The 21,534-nt window shown below is 44.9% G+C and overlaps 1 long non-coding RNA gene across 1 annotated transcript in view; it reads left to right on the top strand.

Annotated features, from left to right (window-relative positions):
• The window catches only part of LOC138448197 (uncharacterized), a 176,497-nt gene extending 161,973 nt beyond the window's left edge, over positions 1-14,524 (top strand). Inside the window, exons 4-5 of the long non-coding RNA XR_011260057.1 lie at positions 7,249-7,356; positions 13,727-14,524. This is a non-coding gene — a long non-coding RNA (uncharacterized lncRNA). The remainder of the gene's footprint in view (positions 1-7,248; positions 7,357-13,726) is intronic.
• Positions 14,525-21,534: the final 7,010 nt, after the last annotated feature.

Here is a 21,534-nt window from a genome sequence, read left to right as displayed (position 1 = left end):
TACACTGCCAACAAGGCCATGGGAATTCATTGCTACAGACTTCATTGTGGAATTACCACCTTCCAGAGGATACACGACCATCATGGTTACCATAGACTTGTTCACTCATATGGCTCATTTTACACCCCTGTGTAAGCTACCATCCTCGTCCGAGCTTGCTGGAATCTTCCTGGAACACATATTCCGTTTACATGGACTTCCTTCCAAGATCATATCTGATTGAGGACCTCAATACGTCTCTCAATTCTGGAAACATCTCTGTCGCATTTTGGGAATCCAACGCGCCCTTATCATCCCCAAACCAACGTGCTAATCAGACCCTGGAGCAGTATCTTCGATGTTTCGATGTTTCACCACCAAGGTTCAGGATGACTGGTCGCTCCTGATACCCGTGGCTGAATTCGCCTACAACAATTCCGATCATTCAGCACTTAAGACCAGTCCCTTTTAATGTAGCCAAGGTTTCCATCCATCGGTTCTACCCTCTGTTCTCCCTCATCCTACACCATTACCTTCTGTCGACTCCTGGATAGAAACCCTCATCAACGTACACCAGTAGGCCAAAGAAAATTTAGAGAGGGCCACAACACAGACTAAGCGGTATGCAGATTCGAAAAGAAGACCAGGTCCTTCTTATGCAATTGGTGATCAAGTCTGGTTGTCCTCGAAATTACTACCCCGACATCTACGGCCAAACAAGTTGGCCCCTCGGTACTATGGTCCATTTCCCATCAAGGAAATTATCAATCCAGTTTCATACCGGATCAGACTCCAAGACTCCTGGAAGAAAATTCACCCAGTATTTCACACATCCTTATTAAAACCCTACAGCCAATCCTCCCGGAAATCCTGCCGACCTCCTCCTCTGCTGGTCGACAACCAATTGGAATATGAAGAATCCCGAATATGTGGCTCCAGGTATAAACGGGGTCAGCTTCAATACCTGGTTGAATGGAAAGGATATCCTCCTAGTGAAAGAACCTGGGAACCACTTTCTAATCTCAAGGTCCCTCGACTGCTCAGAAGATTTCACCTTATACACCCGGGCAAACCCAGAGGAACGGGTCTTCGGAGGAGGCATGCTGTCATGAACTACAGAAAACGCCCCTTTTGGACTTCCTGGTCCTTGTCTCAACGGGGCTTACACTCCCTTGTACTCCCAACATGGCCGTCCACTGTGAAACATCTTCCTCGCTCTACGCCTTGGACGTAGCGTGTTCTATTTATAGACCACGCCTCCCGTGGCTCCGCGCGTCTCAATGCTATTGCGAAGTAGCGACCAGACGTGTGCTCCGTAGCTCGCGGTATTGTTTCCCTTGCTTCTTCCAGACTACCCCATTCCTAGTCCCTTTCCTTCCTTTCTTGATTCCTGGACTCGTGTGCTAGTAGCGCACTCTGTAAATTTCCCGGACACGCTGAAGTCGGAAGAGACTCGTGCAGCCTTATTCAAGACTCGATCCGTCCGCAAGAAGGCATCGATCAAGAAATCCAGCAAAGATCGAACTCAGGTGAGAAGGGGGGGGACTCCTTGACAGGGGGTGCATAAAGGAGTGCTTCAGAGAGGAGGGGAAGGTTCCAGTGACTAAAGAGTGATCACAGAAATCGAACAAGGCTGGAGAGAGGGTGTCAATATGGTTTGGGAAGAACAGGGAAGAACCTGTTTTGATGAGACTTTCATAGATCGGACTTGTCTAGAAACGTCATCGGGGGTGAACAAAGGAAAGGAGGCGAAGGGAGGAGGAGAGGCGGCCACAAAGGGGCCAGAAGAGGAGTAGGAGGATGGAGAGGAGGAGGGAGAGGGTGGACAGGATGTCCTGAGTTTTAGTGATGAAATGAGAAGCCAGGGACGTGCACAGGGCCTGGGAGAGGACAGGATTAGTAGAGACTGCAGCAGGAGGTGCCCAGTCATTTTTTTTAATACAAAGTTTCGAAAGGCAAACTTTCAAATATTTTTTTCGAAATTCCACTCTTTCGAATGACAATTTGTTTGAAAATAATTCAAAAGTTTGCCTTTCGAAACTTGTGTTAGCGTTAGGGTTGGGGCTTGGGTTAGGGTTGGGGGCTGGGAGGGTGACATGGGGGTTGGGGGCTGGGGGCGAACCTTCTCAATATACACTAAAACCTTGAAACATTAAATGGAGCTGTCCAGTGCTGAAATTACCGCACTGGACAGCTCCATGTAATGTTTCAAAGTTTAAAAAAAGCATTTATATGCCAATTTGCACAAAAACTTTGAAAAGTTACAAGGAGCTGTCCAGTGCTGAAATTACAGCACTGGACAGCTCCATCTAACGTTTCAACGTTACCAAAAAAAAAAACATTGAAATGATACTTTTAACATGTAAAAGTGCATTTCAATTGAAACCAATCCATGACTGTTGTCGGCCGATTGGTTTAGAAAGAAATGCACTTTGCATGTTAAACATAGCATGTCCAACTTTTGTTTTCAAAACTTTTGTTTCAAAACTTTTTGTTTTTCGAATCTTTTGATTCGAAACTATGACTATAAACCGCAGCCAGATTGGCCATCTCCTTGCAGATTTCAAATAGTTTCGCTGAGTTGTTGTTAGATGCTGCAGAGACGCGGGCTTGGATGTACGCTCTCTTTGGAGAAGGCGGCAGGCCAGTTTGTCGAAGGGTGTACCTGTTGCCCTCCACTTCCTCTCAGCCACCCTACACTTGCGTTTAAGGGTGACAAGGTCTGAGGCATACAAAGAGTTGCACTTGGATTTGCACTTGAGATGGATACTCATGACAGGAGCAAGTACATCAAGAGTGTCAGAGATAGAGCAGTATAGGTTAGAAAGGGCTCGGTCAGGGTGTGAGTCAGCCAAAGGTGCAAATAAAGAAGGATAAGAAGAAGTTAGAAGTTGAGCGACTCCTTAAGGAGCGATGACGCAAAGAAGAAGAGGGGGCGCACCTTAAGGGCGGCACAAGTAAAGATGGGTTTGGCACGTTTTAGTGACGATGAGGAAAAAAAGACGCAACTGAGGAGAGAACGAGACAGAAGCGGGAAAAGCAGCAGGATAGACAAAGACGAGATCAATCTCTCCATGAGGGGGGAGCACAGAAGTGTAGGTCAATGGGGAGGCAGGCATCAGGGAAATGCAGTATTGAGGAGTCTTAGTTTTCGGGAGGACATTGACAGTATTTGATGGGGACACAGTGTCCGATGACTATTTATTGGAGAGTGAGGACGACGAAGAGGAGGGACCCTCTCGCCGCTCCCAAGGAGCCAGCTCAGATAGAGGCTAAGTATGGGGAGAGAACAAAGACATGGATGGACTGAGGGAAGACAAAGGGGGTTGGCTGTAGAATCCAAAAGGTATATTGCACAGCACAGACGATATTACCCCATATGCACAGGAGCTTAGAGATTTGCCAGAAAGGAGAGATGACCAGGGCGTTCACCGCCACCAAAGACATGGGAAGGCAAGGCAGAGGGATAGGGCTGACAGAGTGCCCACTTTTAGAGAAGGGAGCAGGGTGACATCAATATATACCATGGCAGCAGATGGACAAATGCAATTTAAGATGTAAGTTACCTTTGTTGACTGCAGGGGCTGGGAAGTGGATAAATGAGCTAGAGAGACTCACAGCAGGGACAACATTAGCAGTGGGTGAGTGACATGAAGAGCTTGCCCTGAGCAATTCTTGGCAATGTTGCAGATGATGTATGGAAAAGAGCGGGTCCCCCGGAGTAACAGTACAGAACACAGCGCACGATGGTTCGCCGTTCAATAATTGTCGAGCGGCCTTGTGGCAACCTCTAAGGATACAATATCAAGATGCCTCAGACATTTGCCCGATCTTGGCACGCAAAATGCGGGCGGACGAGATCCACTTCAATATATTCAAGAGAAATGGAGGCTGGAGACGTGCAAACTGTGGGACAAAACAGTGGGATTATTTTATCATGTATTGTGTTAGGGGTTACCTGAGCAAGAACGAGGACAGAAAGCAGGAGGAAGCAAAGCTAGTGCAGAAAAAAATATAAAAATATACAATGGAAGGGGCAGTGTTAACCAGCGAACAGGAGCAGGTGCGACACATGCAGAGTACAGAAAGCCACCCACGGTAGGAAGCTTCGCGGGGTGGGGAGTCTTGCACCAAGGGTTTAAAGGGAGCGGAGGAGCACCAAGGGGAAGTGGGTATAGACATCAAATGCAGCAAGGACCAGAAGGGATTAAGGGGGGCTGTCAGAGACCAATGGGGTGCCACCACAATGCTGGGTGTGTAGACAGATAGGGCACATCTCTCGAGTGTGCAGAAGCAGGGGGATGCCACAGAATGGGGGAATGCTGCACCAAGCAGAACAAACTGACTATTATCCCCAGGATCAAACACAGTGACAGTCACAGACCTTATAAGCATCCATGCAAGCATATCAGCCTACATCTCAGGCACCACAAATAGAGGGACCTGTACAGCCATACCCATATGCACCACCTGCACCGCAGATGTAGGGACACATGCAGCCCCCACAAGCAGCACAATAGGATGCTGGGACACCAACACTCACAGGCTCAATGGGATTGACTCCCATTCGGAATTTGGGGGGCACGTTTGTGGGGGGCAACCCATTCACAGGGACATCGATGTCATTATATCCACAATAGGACAACCCGCAGATAGACCTGATGTGTTTAATCCTATCGGTTACACCCAATCCGTCAGTGGAACCACGTATAGGAGTCATGATAGGTGACAAGACTTTTTCCTTTCTCGTGGACATGGGGCGACTAGATCCTGTATCAGGGATGGGATATACCCAATGTCCAGCAATGCCATGAATATGCAGGGATTCTCTGGGGCGACGGACCTGGTTCCTTTTACAGACAAACTCTCACTCTTCATAGGGCAGCATGACTTAGCTTTGCCACTATTGTATTTCCGACAGACGCCAGTGAGCATAATGGGAAAAGACAAAATGAATACGCTCAATATGACCATCTCATTTACAGACAAGGGTATAGTGTGTTCAACACCAGGAATTCATTGCATGAATGTAAGGGAGATGATCCAGGCATATTGTGGGCACACGGTACAGAGGGGGGTGCCAGTGGATATTGAACTGTTCCAACATGGGGTAGATGCATTGATAGCATGGCTTCCAGGGATCCAGGGAAAGCTATGGCCATTACCCAATGAGTATATATTCAAGGCAGAAATTCCATTAGATGAGCCTGAGGGGAACGTGGTCCCAATAGAACTTGAGGCAGTGATAGTGGGGAAAGAAAGGATAACATTGCATGGGACAGATGACACAGGACGATCCTGGAGGACAGTGATTGCAGTGGGGGAAGGGTACAGGTTGACTGACATGAATGATGAAGAACTGTTCCAGGATGATCGATCAGATCATGAATTAGTGTTTGACATCAGCATTACATATTGGATGGGAATACACTAAAGCGAAGTACCACAGAGAATGGCTATGTTGCAGAAAGCACCATCGCCATTTCTCGAGGAAGACTTGGGAAAGGTACCCAGTGTCTTATGGACCACAAGTTCCTATGATGTGGGGTAGGGGCAGTAAAGATACAACTTAAACCAGAGGTGATTCCACCAAAGGCAGAAGAGTATCCCTTGTCGAGAGAGGCAGATGAGGGCATCTATAAGACAATTGTAGCATTAGTGAAACAGGGCATTCTGGTACCATCAAAATCACAGTGCAATATCGCAGTGTACCCCGTGAAAAAGGCAACAGGGGGGTCATGGCATTTTATATTGGATTTGCGCCCTTTGAACGAGATTGTAGAGGCAAAATTTCCTTTAGTTCCAAATCCACCAACCGTTTTGTGTTGCATTCCCACGGAAGCTACCCACTTCATGGTAATAGATTTGAAGAATGCTTTCTTCTCTATACCACTTGACACAGAGTCACAGGACCTGACTTCCTTTCTACATGGAAACTGGAAGTGGAAACACACTAGACTCCCACAAGTGTACTGTGAGTCACCTTCCATATTCAATAGGGTTCTCCAGATGGATCTAGGCAACGTACAATTGGAGGGCACCATCATACAGTACGATGATGACATTCGGCCTTATCACGAGTTGGCCGGTAACCCTTAAATGCAGCGGTAATATTACCTATTACCGCTGCATTTAAGGGCCTGCCCAAAAAAATCAACCGTTGGGTCCAATGGACCCAATGAGGAATGGGCAATTCCAGTTACCACCCAACCCATGATCCGGCACCAATAGCGCCGGACCAGTTGGCAGTAACGCTATTAGCCTGGGCAGTATCCCAGTGGGAATCCCGCCGGGATACGGCCCAACTCGTGATGAGGCCCATTACAATTTGCAGCAAGTCATAAATACAGTGCAGAAATGACTCAATACTAGGGATGTACCCAACTTCGGCTTTGAGTCACTATTCGGCTGAAGTTCAGCTGAAATATAGCTATACGGCTTCGGCAGAATAGTTTCTGCCATAGTGACTTGAAGCTGAAGTTCACTTTCTATGATTAGTGGTCTTCTCCCTGTTTGGGAGATGACAGCCAATGATAGGAAGTTTGGTAGAGGCTAGGCTGCAGAAGCCAAATAAGCTGTTTGCTTATTGGCTACTGCAGCTTGACTACAAAGGTAGCAGCCCCTGTCTGTTGAAATAGGAAATAGGAAGTGTGGGAAGGGAAGAACTGTTCCCATCCCTCGCTTCTTATGCCAACGGAATCAGACCAGCTGACACAGGACCAGCCATGACATACCACCAGTTAAGTTTTGTTCGGGCATTGCCCTATAGGCCAGTCCGAGCCTGGTAAGGCCGCTGTGTTGTTCAGCACACCTGCAGCCTCACTATATATTGATTTGCCCGACATGTACTTTATGATGAAGGGGGCCGCTCCACTGTCCGGGAGCGGCATGGGCCCCAGCCACACCATATATTATATTTGTCCCCCTGCACGCTCCCATTTTTGCTTCTGGCATGGAGCTAAAATTTGTCTTGGCACCAATGAAAAAGAGGCCCACAGGTGGCAATGCAATTCATCCCTTTTGTGTTGTGTGACACTGTTTAAAAAATGAGGTTCTACAAAAGGGGAGGTTTTTGTAGAAATGTTATATCTTAGGAGTATAAGGGCAGGTGCTGTGAGACCCTCTGAAATATTGTGGTGTGCTGGGGGACATGAAGCAAAGTGCTGTGACACTGGGGCAATAGGCAGAAAGTAGATGTGTGTTTGACTGTTTGTGCCAATCATTGGCGTACCCTGCTCTCACCATTAAGCACATTATCCTTTATTTTAGTCTCGCAACTACCCTGAAAAGACACAGCACCAACCAAGAAATCACACAGCTGAGACCAGCTTGCCATTTCACCTTGATGCAAATCACTGTCTAGGGCCTACAAATCTGGTGAGTACTATGGGCGTTGCTAAGGAGAGGGGCAGGAATGTACTTTTCAGGGAAACCTTTAGGTGGGAGGTTGCTACTTGGAGTGTATAGCTGGTAAATGCGAGGGTGCTATATTATGCTTGCCAAAGCTGGTGAATGTAATGGCTCCTATCTATCTATCTATCTATCTATCTATCTATCTATCTATCTATCTATCTATCTATCTATCTATCTATCTATATTGTTTTTTGTATAGCGCCATTTTGCCCATAGGCCTCAAGACGCTCACATAGACATAAATAGACATATAACATAAAGAAGAGGTAATCAGTCATTGGGGGAAAAAAATCCAGTATGATTCAGACAACCAGAGAATATAGCTAAGCCATCCCTTCATCGAACAGCAATGTCTTCAGCTATTTCTTTGAATAAAGCGTTGGACATACAGCTCTTGAGGTCCGGGGGGAAAGGGTTCTAAATGGTAGGTGACAAGATATTAAAACTGGCACTGCCAATCCTCTTGAGGGAAACTCACGGCTGGTACAATAGCTGATTGCCATTGGAACAAAGGGCCTTCTCACAGACACTCCTTTGATCGTGTTGGCAAGATAACGGGGTGCATTGCCTGTTACGCATTCATACACCAGAACTGACCCTTTGAATTTTATTGGCTGTTCCAGAGGGAGCCAGTGTAGCTTCCTCCTGGCAGTTGAAATCTTCGAGTGTCGACTCAGTCCATAGACTGCCCGAACTGCTCTGTTCTGAATTATTTGCAACTTTTTTATATTTATCTTAGATGTACCTATCAAAAGGCTGTTGCAGTAATCCAATTTTGTATTTATGATTGCAACAGCAATCATAGCTCTGTTTGCTTCAGACAGGTACAGACGAATTTGCCAGAGTAAATTTGTGTAGAAGGCACATGTTGGTTTCAAGTATGAAATGTGCCTCTTAAAAGATAAATGGGAGTCAAAAAAGACTCCTAGGCTTTTTAAATGTTCAAACACTATTATATCATTCCCATTTATCTTGAGACATGCATACTGGTCATCCAGCCTTTTTCATTTCTGTTGAGTGCGTACAATCAACAACTCAGTGTTTTCCTCGTAAAGAGCTAGAGAGTTGACCGCCATCCCTGTTTGTATGGTTTCAAACACCCCATTGACTCTAAGAACATCGTCCTTGTATACACCAGATAGCTCCAAAACTATCTGGGTGTCATCGGCATAGTTGGTAAACCGGACACACATACTTATGAGCATGTCACATAGGGATTTCGAGAAAATATTAAAAAGTATTGGAGACAGGCATGAGCCCTGTGGCACTCCACAAATCAAAGGTGATTTTTACAAGGAAGCAGTTACTTTGAGCACTGTAGCCATTCTAGGACCTAGAAATGACTTAAACCAATTGGCAGTATGCAGGGTACATTTCCCTACCTCAACTAATCTGTTCACCAATAACGTATGGTCAATCAAATCAAAAGCTGAAGAGAAGTCCAACAATAAGAGTAATGCTGCATTACCTTTCTCAATAATATTGGCAATATTGGATTGTAAATCCAAAAGCGCGGTCTCAGTACTGTGATTAGCTTGGAAACTCGACTGTTCGGAGGCCAGGATGTCATTGCTCTCTACGAACTTCTGGTATTGCGTATAGGCGATCTTGTCAATCACTTTTAATATAAACTGCACATTAGTGATCGGCCTATAATTTTCCGGAACAGTGGGGTCAAGATTTTACTTTTTTAATAGTAGGGTTATCCAGGCCTCTTTTATATTCTCAGGGACATAGTCTCACTAAAAGAGCGGTTCACAAACTGGGTGACCCTGGGGGCTAGCGTTTCCGCAAAATCCTTAAACAAGGAGGCCGGGAAAATATCCCCTTTAAAAGAGATGGATTTCATGGGTATCTGGTCATTGCATTGAATGAAATAGCATTGAATGCCATACCATAGAAAAAAGCATTAAAAAAAGCATTGAATGCTTTTTTTAAAGGTAAAAGGTTTCGTTTTATTAAAATGGCTTTTAAAGGTTAAAAAAAGGGGGCATGGGGGGCACCCCATTAAAAAGAAACATGAAAAAAATGCATTAAATGCTTTTTTTCATGTTTTTTTCCTCTGGTATGGCATTCGATGCTATTGCATTCGATGCAATGACTATAAACCTTTACATGCTATGAATAACGTCCAGGATATCTTTCTCAGACACCTCTTTAAATGAGAATAGCGTAGGGCAGTCCTGCTGAAGTGTGCTGGATGGGTTCCCAAGAGTTTTAACAGCATAAATCGTGTTTACTTGGTCTCTAATAGCCTGCTGGTGCTTCGTTGTTTTTTTAATAAAACCATCATTAATGACTTGACACCAGGCATTGTCTTCCGGTATCATAATTTTCGCTGGTGACCGCTTTAACTCCTGCAGGACCTTAAATAATTCCTTGCGTTTGGATGTTGCTTGTTCCACTCTCTCATTTAGGTTCTTTGCCTTGGCTTTAAACTTTTCCTGCTTATATAATTTTGCTGCCTGTTTGTAAGAGGTAGCCAATTCCATCGTTGGATGTTTTCGCCAGCAACGCTCAGCCTTACATTTGGCTCCTCTGGCTTGCAAGATATCCGAGGAGAACCATTTATTATGACCAACGGTCCTATTCATTTTGGCAGGTTTTAAAGGGGATAAGGAGTGAAATGCTTGGTTTGTAGCATTTCTAAAAGAATCAATGTACTCTTCAAGTGATATAGGGTTTTCTAATGAGTGTAACAATGGTATCACTTGAGCTCTGAAAGCCTCGCTGGTCACTTTCCTACAATTTCGAGATAGCACCAGTGGTCTGGTACCACTCATGAGTGTGTTCCGTAAAGGGGGCAGATACAATTCAAAGTACACACATGAATGGTTTTACCAAACACAATGTTCAAGTGAGGTAACTGTTGTTTTCAGATTTTTTATTAAGAGCCAGTCCAAAGTATTGTCCCCACTATGGGTAGCGGATAAGACCAGCTGTGTAAAACCAATAGATTCTAGAGACATCCTCAGAGCCAGGGCTTCTTGATCCAATGGATTATTTTCCCACAAATTAAAATCACCTAAAATAATGAAAGCAGTAGTGTCTTTTGAGGTGCTGCCTCTAAGAGCCATAAGCTGTTCTTCGAACATAAGTGTTGGTCTGGGTGGACAATATAGTCATAGTGTACTCAGAGAATTTGTAGGGTTAATATTAGGTTTTAATAGAATTGCCTCACAATTGTCAATATCTGGAATGCTAGAGGTATAAAACCTCTGTGTTTGTTTAAAGAGAGCTGCAACCCCCCCCCTCCCACCCTCCTCCTGATCACTTGATCACTATGGAGAGAGGAATAGTCTGTTGGCGTAGCCATTGCCATAGCGTGATGTGTTGCCTTATTCTTCCAGGTTTCCGTGAGGAATAAAGCATCAAGATTTTGTTCAGAGATCACATCCGAAATTTCTGTGGAGTGTTTCTCTAGTGATCATGTATTTTACATGCAACATTTCAGTTTATCACCTGTGGTTTTTATACATGGGTTAGGGTTACTATATGTCCCATGAATAGTAGGACATTGCAAGGAAGGCTCATTATCCGGTGCAGCAACAGTGGCTGTACCACTTAGGTCAGCCTGGGTCAGATTCCAAGTCTGCCGTGGCTCCTTTATCTCGTTGCTTCCGAGCCCATCTGTCAAAGTTATGTCACTAACTTGGAGGTTGTCTGCTGCGAGGGCATTAAGACGAGCTCTACGATTTCGCTGGATGGCAGCAACTGACACAGCCATGTCAAGTGTAGCTAATATCTCAATACAGAGGGACAGAATAATAAGGAGCTAATGTAATATAAAGGAACAAAAGTAGTGAGGCAGCACTCACCAGCCACAAACCGCTACAAATCTGTTTATTTCTTTTGAATAAGCTTACTGAGGTATATATGTCCAATTAATAAACATGAATACTCATACAATAGCATGCTTCCATATTGTATTAATTGAAATGTTGTTTATAATGTTCCAGAGCATGTTAACTCAAAAAAACAACTATTCGGCTCACTGTTCCGTTTCGGCGAAATAGTAAATTAACAATTCGGTACACCCCTACTAAGTACACATGTTTACAGTATTAGCAGAGAAAGGGTACAAGGTAGATAAGGTGAAATTGCAGTATTGCCAAAAGGCGGTGCTGTATATTGTACAGCTGATCTCGCAGGAGGGGCGGAGAGTGACACCAGAAAGGGCAGAGGCAATCTGTAGGACGCCGAAACCTACGACAGTGAGACAGATGCAGCAGTTTTCAGATCTCTGTAACTATTGCAGAGCTTGGGTATTTGACTACAGCACATACACGAGACCATTGGTAAGTGCACTCAAAGAAGCACAAAGAGGGGCGGGCACACTGCAATGGACAGAAGAGATGACACATGCCTTTGAGGAACTGAAAAAAGCAATATGCACAGCTCCCGTGTTAGGGATACCAGATTATCAAGGCAAAATGTATTTGTTCTCACACTCCAATTGAGTAGTGATGACCGTGGTACTGACACAGAAGACTACTTTAGGGCACGAACCATTGGCATACTTTAGTGGGAAATTATACCCAGTAATGACAGGACATTTCCCTTGTGAGCAAGCACTGGCTTCTCCTGCGTTTGCAGTAGAGAAGTCAGCGAGTATTGCAATGGGGTGCAGTACCACCCTTTTCGTGGAGCATGCTCCCTTTGCAATACTCGAACGGCCCAAGTGTACCTTGACCACACAGAAGGCTTCAGGGTACGGGGTAATACTATCGGATCCAGCCATAAACATATTAAGATGCAGGACTATAACCCCAGCCACATTTGTAGCAGAGCCAGTAGAGGAGGGAGACTACATGCAAAACTGCACCACATACATGGAGAAGTATGATGATCTTCCAAAAGTAAAGGAAAAACAACTTAAGGGGGGAGAAGTGCTGTACATTGATGGTTCTTCGACAATAGACCAGATCAAAGGGGCAAAACATACTGGGACAGCGGTAGTAAAAATAAAGACAAAGGGGACAACTGAAGTAGTAGCAAGTGCACAGTTACTGTCCCATTTTTCAGCGCAGGCAGCAGAATTAGTGGCTATTATATTGGCATTAGAACATAGCAAAGACCAGAAAGTGACAGTTTATTCGGACTCCGCCTCCGTGATGTCTATAGTACACTCTGGGTCGTCACAATGACAGAGGAGGGGCTTCTGATGTGCTGCGGGCATGCCAGTGCAGCATGCACCCCTATTGGGCCGATTCATAGAGGCGCTTCAACTCCCAGCAGACAGAGCAGTTGTGAAGTGCCAAGCCCACATGATAGGGAAGTACCCCATCTCCAGGAGCAACGAAGCGGCAGAAGCGAAATGTGCAGCATATTTTGTTGACATTGCAGATTTTGATACTCCATCTCACATGTATTTGTGTGCATACAATGGTGTTACAGGACGGGTATAGTGCATTACCAGTGACACAGATAATGGAGTTGCAGGGAAGTGCACCATGGGAAGAAAAGGAATTATTGATGAGAAGGGGGTGCTCTATATCTCAATCAGATGTCCTTTGCCGACAGGAAAGTACAGGCAAGCTGGTGATGGCACTGTTGTTATTACAGCTTGCATTCGCACAACTACACCATTCGACCGACATGCGGAAGGATGTACTTACTGCTCACATTGGCGAAGAGTGGTTTTGTCTCAATTTAGCTGAACATGTGATTGCCTTTGTAGATAGTTGTGTTACCTGCAAGTGTTTCACTGTGGGGCATACCCTGAGGGTAGTGAGAGGAGCCATACCTTGTCCACCAGGTCCCTTTCAACATCTCCACATATATTACGTAGACATGCTCCAAGTATTTCAGGGTTACCGCTATATGATAGTGGTTGTGTGCCCATTTTCCCGATGTATCTAGGCCTGTCCCTGTTCACCCCCCAGTGCCCTTAGAGAGGCAAGGTTACTGGTTAGTGAAGTTTTCCCTGTGGTCTGAAAATTGCCCTCACTTTGCTAATGAAGTATTTCAGCACATAACAACTTTACTGGGGATACAGCATATGTTTTCTTGTCCTTATCACCCACAAATAATGGGGGGTGTGAATGCCTTAACTTCCTACTAAAAATAAAAATTGCAAAGATAAAGGCCACTCTAAATAGGAGTTGGCTGCACTGTCTTCCCTTAACCCTGTTTCCCTTGCGCAACCAGCCTGTCCGACCACCAGTTAACGCCACATGAGGTGGTAACCGGATGGTGCATGCAACTCCCCCTGGCTCCTCCCACTATGGTGTTGATCGATGCCAAGTCTGTGTTAAGTATTCTCGGTACTGAGATGCATGAATATGTAGCTTCTTTAATGGCTAGTGAGTCTTTTATTTCTCTCCAACTGCAGGCATGACGGGAGTGTTCAAAGAAAAACGAAGAGGTCGACATTCCAGAGACAAGCGAACATCGCTTATCATCCCCACAGCTTACCCTGGGGATTCAGTGCTCTTAAGGAACTTAGTGCGTATCTGATACAAGCCCAGGTTTTCTTGCCCCAAGACGTGGAGGAAGCAAGCGATCAAACAGTGAAGATACGAGCGAAGCTGGCCTGGAACTACATTGGAGATGTGAAACCCTGTTGGGGCAGAGACCTCTCCCAGCCACTTAGAAGACGGGGCTATTTGAGGCAAGGGGAAGAAACAAATACCAAATCAAGAGAAAGACAAACAGAAGATTTGCAGCAAAGACTTACAAACTCTAGAGCAAGAGAGCTTGGGAAAGGACTTTCATACATCCAGATTAGGTACACTGTCTTTTTCTTACACATAGCTCATTGTGAAAGAAGCGACTGTTATTCCTGAGTTCCATGATTTCCCAGAAGCCCCTAACTTTCCAGGACTATTTTGTGCAATACGCTATACAATCAGAATCAGAGAGAAGGTTGCCTCCTGGTCTATTTTTCCATGCCTTTCTGCTTTATTTGGCCCCAATGTATCCACGACTTAATCGCAGAAACCCATCTGTCATTGAAGTGCTTACTGAGACCAGAATCTGTATTGTATGGGAGCGACTATTTTTCGTTGCACTTGCACAACACTACACCCATAGTGCTTGATCTAACATATATTACCAACATAATCATGTATTTCTGAGGCAATTCAGGAGGAGTAAGTAATGGGTACCATTATTAAAAGTGTGATTGTGACATTTTGTGCCTTCTGTTGGCTCTACCCCTTTACCCTCATCCTTATGAAAACATTGTTTTTGGTAGATGCATGAGCTGTGACCCATACTAATGTAACCCCAACCCAGTAAGCTGTGGCCACCATATCAGGTAAGGCGATAAGCACTGCCACACCAGTAAGAAGTAGGCGCAGTGCAGACTTAGATTTAAGTAAGGTTGATTCATATCTAACTGATTTGGCCCGGGTATCTAATAACATGTGATATAAACACATGACTAAAGTAGGAAAACAAATCACTGGAGAGAGCTGTTATGTCTTTTCTCTCATCCCCTATGCCATGAGTGCCTCCAGAACATTTGTGGCAACTGAAATCCCAGCACCAAGAGCACAATGCCTTATGTACTTATCATTGTGCACCACAACAGGAATATTTCAAGGGAAATGTGCTACCTTGAGATGGATGTCCAAAAAGACTTTTACATTTCCATGCAAAGATAACTATATAAAGACTCAAGAAATGACAGATGATTACTAGAAGAAAGATAAGACCATAGAATAAATAATGGAAGGTCCAGAAAAAGGAGAAATAAGTGTAGTGACACAAAAGAAGTTGCCATGTCCCAAAAGGGGCCAGTAGAAGTAGGAGGAGAACCAGGATGCTGGGAAAGACCAAAGGTACTGGTGTATGGACAAGTATACACAGCTGACGGATGGAAACATGGAGTGGTGGGGAGCATGACACCTGCTCTCCTAATGGTTCCAGTGTGAATAGTACAAAAGGAAAACAACAAATGCCTGTAAGAATGGGAAGCAAGTGCGAAGTTGCTAACGAGTGGTGAACGAGGCTGGGCCAATGCCCATAATACCAATCAAAGGAGCACCATTATGCTTCCAGAATGATGGTCCTGTAATGATTGGCGAAAACAAGGAATGTAAGCAGACTGTGAAAGGTCCAGGTATGAAGGTTAGAACAGCGATATTGATGGCCACTATTGGGCCTGCTGATGATCGAAATCATACGTGAAGCTGCCACCTAACTGGGGGAGGGGGAAGTGCTCACTGGTGAATCTGAATACACCAGCATTGGTAGTACTCCAGATGGATATCAAAGTGGATGTATTCCCCAAGATGGACTCTAGCAAAAGAAAGAAGAGCTCTGTAGAGATGAAACGAGTGAAGAGGGGAAACTATGTATCATAAAAAATGGAGGAGTCCCTGGATGCAATACCAGCAGAGCATAGACTGTTTAGCAGAACAGAACTATTCTTTGCATTCATCATTCCAGCAGAGCAGGGTAACAGAAATGTAAAATGGCTCCAGATTAAGAGGTGGGAGCAGATACAGACAATAAGTTTGACCATCAGGGGGTTCAACGCAATCAAAGAAGGGCTCCGAGCAGTGAGTTAAATGGCGTTACAGAATAGGTGTGTGCTAGATTTACTTATAGCCTTGGAAGGAGGAGTTTGCGCCAAGATCGGGTCTTCTTGCTGTACCTTCATTCCAGCAAATGATGCAGACAATGGCACACTCACTGAGGCGGTTACCAGATTATCAGAGATGCATGCCAAAATGGAGGTAGAGACGAATGCTGCAGGAACAGATGAATGTTGGCTTTCATATATCTTCTTATTGGTACTTACATGGATGGCCGTCAGTTTGAAGGTGTTGAAAGCAGCACTAGTGTTAATATTACTGACCTTCTGTGTTATCAGAATATGCATCACACAATACCGAAAGACGACTGAAAAAACTATAGGGATGAAAATGCTAGTAGATTTGGAAGCAAATGACGACAAAATAATAAAAGCTCCAGATACACTGAAAGAACAGATAAACAGACTGTCCTCTGTTTCCGGCTGGAGTGTTGTTTGAGTATCCCTATGACACCAAAGACTATATAGGAAAATGGGTTTGGTGAAACCCTGGAGGAGACTGCAGTTATGTGACATGGAGCTTGGATGATCGTGTGACAAAGATCTGGCTCCCAAAGCTGAAGGTGAACAAGGCTGGCGGTGTGGTCGACAAGTCGATCAGAGGGAGGATTGACGAGAGGGTCCCTGGATTGGTCCTTATGACCCCTATGCGACTGTCAACTCGCAGGATGAAGAATGAAAGGTGTAACTTGCTGTTGGGCCAGTCACTGACTGCACCAATGTATCAGAGATATGACAAGAGATATTCTCTCAGACAACCATTCAAACCATATCCAGTTGATGGTTTCGAGGAGACAGAGGTCTCATCAATGGATCAGATAAACTGACAATAAAGCCAGATATTGATGACATGATTAGTGACATCACGGCATAGCCGCGTTACTCATGAAGCAAATATGCATCCATTTATGAAGCCATACAGACATGCACTTGATGGATTCCTTATAAACATGAAAAACATGCTTATAACTCCTGTAGTTGGAGGACGGATCCATTTACATTACGCTAAGAACCTTTTCTTTAGTTCTTTTGCCAAAGCGAAAATACAAGTTGCAGAATATATGTGGATCAAGCTTGCATATGCTTTATTGCAACTAACTACAAGAACCCATGAAAACACATAGGGAACCTATAGAGGGACTGAAGTGAATCAGTGTCAACCAGCCGTTCTTGATCCTCACCTGAACCTTCAGAAGAGGTATGCGGGATGAGTCTGTTTGAAACGACTTCTTCTTCTTTGATGTCCTGCGCTCCTTGTAGAGGTATTGCCTACCACGGGGAGTAGCCACTATGGCTGCCTGTAAACAGCCTGGACAAGAGGCTGACTCCCAGGAACACCCAAGAAAAGGAGAAAAAGCCAAAGGCACAAAAAAACCTGAAGAATCTCCACCTGTGAGCATTTAGCTGGAGGCTTGGGAGCACTGGCTGGTCCAAAGGAGGGTTTAACAGGAAGAGCGGATACCATAGACAAAATTAAAATAGCAGGTCAGCACAAGCTGGAGTATCGGACAGCAAGCAACCAGTAAGCGGCAATATCAGGTAAGCATAGGCTGGGATATCTGACCTCAAGCAAGCAGTAAGCGGCAATAGCAGGTAAGCACACGCTGGCAGAAAGGAAAACAGTAGAGGGGCTTGCAGGAGGAAGCTGGAAGAGGAAAGTACAGCAAGTGGGGATAACAACAAGAGGGTGAGCGTCTTACCCAGAGATGAAGGGTATGGGTTGCAACGCACCGCCGTTGCGATTCGATGACAAACGTATTCCTTTGATGGTGGCCATCTTGGAAAAGACTAGGGCGTGCATCCCATTTTTGAAATTATGTGACAATGTACTAATGGTGGCTAGTCCTACTTCTCCACAAATGTCAGAACAGTGAAATAGTGACAATATGCCACCTTCTATAAATGGAGGTTCCCAGGATGAAGTCTGTAGAATCGTCGGATGAGTGTGGGTGCATTGACATAAGAACTTGGCTCCCAGGAATTTTACGGACTGTGGGTACCCCTTCCAACTCACCAGATATTGCAGGACTCCTCTGCGATACCATGAATCGCAAATGTGGGAAACTTCATAATCTTCTGCGTCTGGAATAACGCTACTGCTGTTCCTCATCTTCTGTCTGGAGTATGGATAAGGAACCAATGTACGTATAAGAGAGGCATGAAACAACAGATGTACTCTACGCAACCTCTCAGGTAAGTGTAGATGGAAGGCCACTGGATAGATCTTAGACAAGATCTTGAAAGGTCTGATGTATCGTGGAGAGAGTTTGGAGGGATGAACCCATCTGGGTACATACTTAGTGTATAGCCACACTCTGGTACCAACAGTCCAATCAGGGGTTTTGCTGCGATGTTTGTCCGCCTGCAATTTGTTCCTCTGTTTTCTGTCTTCAAGACCTTGTTTGGCTATTCTGTGTGCCCTAGAGATGCTAGACGATATGTGATCTACTGAAGGCATCTTGGTGGAAGGATGCACACTTATGGGCAATGAGCGAGGATGAAAACTGTAAGTGCAAAATAAAGGTCACATTTTGGTGATGGTATGAACAGCATTATTGTAAGAAAATTCAGCAATTGGAAGAAGGTCAACCCAGTCATCCTGTTGAGCATTGGTGAAGCAACGAAGGTACTGCCCCATGGTAGCGTTCAATCTCTCAGTTTGTCCGTTGGTTTGTGGGTGGTATCTGGGGGACAAAGCCCTTCTTATACCCAAGAGCTTTCAGAGGCTGCCCCAGAAAGCTGATGTATATTGGGATCCGCAATCAGATATGATTCTTTTGGGTAGTCCATGTAACCTGAAAATGTCCCAGAGAAATATTCTGGCCATTTCAGCTGCTGTGGGAAGACCAGGTAAGGGAACAAAATGGGCCAATTTTGAAAAAGAATCTATGGTGACCATGATTGCAGTATTCCCTTGTGAGGGAGGTAAATATACCACAAAAATCAGTGGACAGGTGACTCCAAGGTCGGGACAGTACAGGTGCTTGCTCCAAAAAGCGAATAGGTCTTCCTGTGCTATGTTAACATTGGGCACATTCTGGACATGAAGTAATAAACGTCTCCAGAAACTCCAAGCCACCAAAAATGTCTTAGTACCAGTTCCAGAGTGGCGTCGGACCCTCAATGTCCAGCCGACCTGTTGTCATGACACCACGTGACAACTTGTCTTTGTAGTGACGGTTCTGGAACCACCAAATGTTCCCGATAGAAAAGAATACCTTCCTTCTTTGTGAAGGATTCTCTCCTATGTCCATCTTCAGAAAGGGCAGATGACAGCAGGCTTCTTTGATGGGTGTGGACATCCAGGAGACTACATCTTGGTAGCGAGACAAAGCGTCAGCTATTGTGTTTTGGGTTCCTGGAATGTAGGTTATGTTGAAGTCGAATTGCGTGAAATAGTGTGCCAATCTAGCCTGTCTAGGGTTTACGCATTCCACTTGTTGTAAGATCCTGAGGTTTTGATGATCGGTCCATACTTCAAACGGGTACTTGGAGCGTGCAACAGATGATTCCATTCTTCGCAGGCTAACTTGATAACTAATAGTTCACTCTCGATAACCAAGTAATTGCACTTACTGGATGATAGTGTCTTGGACAAGTAAGCTATGGGGTGTTCTTGTTTGTCCATTTCCTGCTTGAGTATGGCCCCTACTGCCCCCGCTGAGGCATCAGCTTCAATGATGAAAGGTAGGTCTTGATTGAGTTGGAGTAAGATAGGGGCTGTACAGAACAATCCTTTGAGACGTTGAGGGGCCTGTACAGCTGACATACTCCAATGAAATGGAACATTCTTCTTAAGAATTGCAGTAATGGGGAGTACTAGCTCTGAAAACACTGGTATAAACTTGCGGTAGAAATTCGAAAGATCAAGAAACCGTTGAACCTCCTGAACCGATTTGGGAGCCAGCCATTTGAGAACAGCAGACACGTTCCTTTGATCCATTTCAATCCCCTTATCAGAAAGTATGATACCCAAATAGGGTACAGAAGACACACCAAATTGACAGGTTCCCTGTTTCACCAGGAGAAGATGATCATGCAGCCTGGATAGTACTTCTCTGAGCTGTCCGAAATGTTGTTGGCTAGAAGTAGAAAAAAACAGAATATCATCTAGAATCTCTAGATAGACCACTACGAAATAGAAAAACATGTTGGAGAAAAGTCTATCCATGAAACGTTGAAATACAGATGGGGCGTTAACTAGTCCAAAGGGCATAACCTGATACTGGAAGTGGCCAAATGGTGTTCGGAAGGCCGTCTTCCATTTGTCTCCGAATCTTATGCATAAAAGATGGTAGGCCCCACAAAGATCCAATTTGGAAAATACCACAGATCCTTGTATTGTGTCCGGAATATCTTTTATGAGAGGCATTGGATACCTGTCTCTGATAGTAACCTTTTTGAGGCCCCGTTAGTCAATACATGGTCTCAGTTCTTGTGTGTCTTTCTTTGGTATGAAAAACAAGGATGCCCCGCGGGGGATCAAGAGGGTTGGATAAGGGTGTTTTGAAGATTGCAATCAAGATACTCTCAAAGGGCTGTCTTTTCGGTGACCGACAGAGGATACATGTGACTTAATGGTATCAGAGCTGCCGGAATTAGATCGATAGAACAGTCCTCTGGGCGATGTGGTGTTAAGTCCTTAGGTACCTTATCTTGAAACACATCGCCAAATTCACTAAGATCGTGAGGTATGCAATGCACCACTACGGTTGAGGTGGATTGGTCTGGGCATGCCAAAACGGTATTCTCCTGGATCTCTTCAAGACAATGTAAGAAACAATAGTCGGACTAAAACAACAAAATATTCTTAGTCCAGTTGATACTGGAATTATGTCATCTTATCTAGGGTATTCCCAGTAACAACGCAAAGTGCGCAGCACTGATGAGTCCAAAACTAATGGTCTCTTAATGGTTGGATATCTTCATTCCCAAAGGTTCTGTGGTATGTGTGATGGGACCAGAACTTAAAGGGGTTCCATCGACTCCCTCCACCAACTGGTTTTCTTTCCACTCCAGTAGCAGAGTTTCTTCTTTCTCTACCCACACTATGTACACAAAATTTCCGGCCGCACTGCTGTCTATGAGAGCGAGGGTGTCTGTGACCTTTCAGTAGACGGTTACCTGAACGCGTACTACCATAAGTCTGGTATCAGTCTGCTTGGAACAGGTTGTAAGAGCATTAGAGGGACCTGCATTAGGACCGCAGAAACTGGTCCCTCCTAGCACTGGGTTTGATTGTTTCCTGAGCGCCAGGGTGGGACTTCTGGAAAAGTAGCACAATCCCTTTTCTCTTCTTCTTTTACTTTCTGCAGGACAGAGAGCACCTCTTGCAGCTCCGACTTGCATAAGCTCCTCTTTGGTGTTATCAGGTGAAATTGGAACAGGAAGCGAGGGTCTGGAAGATGGCAATTGATGTCCTCTATACCTTTTCCTTTCTGATCTCCTTTCTGATTGTCGGTTAACTATTTGAAGAGCTAGCAAAATTAAGGCTGACAGGGTGTCCGGACGGTTGGTTCGGGGTAATTGGTCCTTAATTTTGTCATTCAAGCCACGCCTGAAGATAGTGTATTGCGCTTCTTCTTGACAACCAGCTT

Source organism: Ambystoma mexicanum, chromosome 1p, assembly GCF_040938575.1.
Source record: "Ambystoma mexicanum isolate Mex_15411 chromosome 1p, UKY_AmexF1_1, whole genome shotgun sequence".
Lineage (NCBI taxonomy): Eukaryota > Metazoa > Chordata > Amphibia > Caudata > Ambystomatidae > Ambystoma > Ambystoma mexicanum.
This window is presented reverse-complemented; position numbering and strand designations above follow the sequence as displayed.